Genomic DNA, 2,392 nt, shown 5'->3' on the forward strand with positions numbered 1-2,392 from the left:
ATGAGGCTTGGGCTTGGCTGAAGCCCCAGTGGTTTTCAGTTGCACCAGAACCTGTGAGAATCATCTTGGGATCGAAAATCCCTGGGGCTGAGAGTCGGGAGCCACCAGTCCTGTGCTGGCAATTGCTCAGTAGCTTGTTGGCCCCATTGCTGCAGGAAGGATCCAGGTCCTGTGTTCCCAGTACTGCAATCCCAACATGGACCTGCCATGGGCTGGGACTGCACAAATCTGATGGAATGGGATGGAAACAAAACCAAACCCCAACCCAGGGAGAGCCTGGAGCAAACCTCAAGTGTGAAATGAGCCACAGGAGCTGATCCTGCCCCTCCCTCAGCCCTGCAGTGCTGTGTCCAGTTCTGGGGGCCTGTGCAGGGCTGTGAGGATGATGAGGGGATGGAGGAGCTCCTGTGGGGAAAGGCTGTGGGAGCTGGGGCGGGGGGAAGAGCAGAGATGAATATAGATATGGACAACATAGATATATGTTATATATATGGATGTGTGCTTTACTAAGTGCCAGAGGCCAGGGCCAAGCAACAGGATCAGAAGTCATGGGAAGAAACTGAACACAGGAAATTTCACCTGAGCAGGGGAAGGACTTTGCCCTGTGTGTGACAGAGCATGGTGGAGTCACCTTCCTGGAGATCCTCAGAAGCCATCTGGCCACCATCCTGGTGTGCTCAGGGGCTCCTGCTGAGCCAGGTGAGCTCCAGTGGTGCCTCCCAACCTCGGTTCTGTGGTTCTGTGCCCGGGAGTGGCCCACGAGCCTGGCACACATGCTCCTGCTCTGGGGCACAGCATCATCTGCTCGTGCAGGGATCCAGCCAGAGGGGCCCCGGGGCTGCTGGAGCAGGGCCCGGCTGTTCCCGGGAGCAGGAGGGGATGGGCTGCTGGAGCAGGGCCCGGCTGTTCCCGGGAGCAGGAGGGGATGGGCTGCTGGAGCAGGGCCCGGCCGTTCCCGGGAGCCGCACCGGGATCAGCTGCTCTGCTGGAGCCGCCGGGCTGCTGGCGTGAGACTCAGAAGTGACCTTATCACTCTGTACAGCTCCTGAAAGGTGCCTGTGCTCAGCTGGGGCTGGGCTCTTTCTCCAGGCAGCACTGACAGAACCAGAGCACACAGCCTGAAGCTGCACCAAGGGAAATAGAGGTTGGATATCAGGAAAAAGTTTTTCACAGAAAGGGTGATGAAGTTCTGCAATGGCTGCCCGGGGAGGGGGTGGAGTCCCCATCCCTGGGTGTGTTTAACAAAGCCTGGATGTGGCACTGGGTGCCAGGGTTCAGTTGTGATGCTGGGGCTGGGTTGGACTCAATCACCTTGAAGGTCTCTTCCAACCCAGTGATTCACAGTGAGCTCAGCTCCTTCTGTGGATTCTGTGAGCTGGGGTGTGGGCTGGGGGCTGTGAACACCTCAGGGGCTGAACCGGGGTCTGCAGAGGTTCTGGGGCACCTGGGCTGGGGAACTGCCGGCTCCAGCCAGGAGTGTTGGAAACCCCTCGAGGGGCAGGAGCTCCCAGCTCTGGTTCAGCTTTTGGCACCCTTTGATTTTGGGCTTCCCAGGGATTTCCCAGCGGGGTTTGACTTTCCCCATCCTGACATTTGTGAGCAGTTCCCTTTGAACCAGGGGCTGGTTCCAGCCACTTCTCCTTTTTATGACCTTAAAGTTGAGGTCTGGGCAGGTCCCTGCAGCTGCTCCCGTTGGACCAACGCCCTGCTCAGAGCCCCCTGCCTTGTCCCTGCTCCCAAAACCACAAACACTGAATAAATGGCAACAAAGGAAATCAAACAGAACAGAATAAAATGGGGAAATAAATTTTAAAAAAATAAAGTAAAGCAGAATAGAAGAAAAGAAATAAAAGGGAAGAGAGGGAAATGACTGGAATGGAATAAAAGAAAAAATAAATACAATTAGAAAAATACATAGAATGATGTATTATTAATAGAATTGAAAAAAATAGAATTAAAGAAAATAAATAATAAATAAAGAAAATAAATAATAAAACAGAAGAAAACTTAAAAATAAATTTGAAAACAAAAGCAAATAGAAAATTAGAATAAAGATAAAAGAGAAAATAAAAAGAAGATTAAATAGAAAATAAAACAAAATAAAATAAAGATATACTAGAAAATAAAATAAGAATAAAATAGAAAACAAAAACAAGTAGAAAATAAAATTAAAATAGAAAATGAAAGAAAATAGAAGAAAAGAAAGTAAAAGGAATTCAGATAAGTAGAATAAAATATTGAACTAGAATAAAAGATGAGGGGAGAACATGGAGTAAAATAACCAATAATAAAAATTTAAAAATACGATAAAACACGAACCGTAACCCCCCCCAACATCCGCTGCGCCTCTCCCCTTCGCCCTCCCCCGGCCCGTCCCCCCCGCGGGGGGGGC

This window comes from Geospiza fortis, unplaced genomic scaffold (assembly GCF_000277835.1).
Source record: "Geospiza fortis unplaced genomic scaffold, GeoFor_1.0 scaffold254, whole genome shotgun sequence".
In the NCBI taxonomy this organism is placed as follows: domain Eukaryota; kingdom Metazoa; phylum Chordata; class Aves; order Passeriformes; family Thraupidae; genus Geospiza; species Geospiza fortis.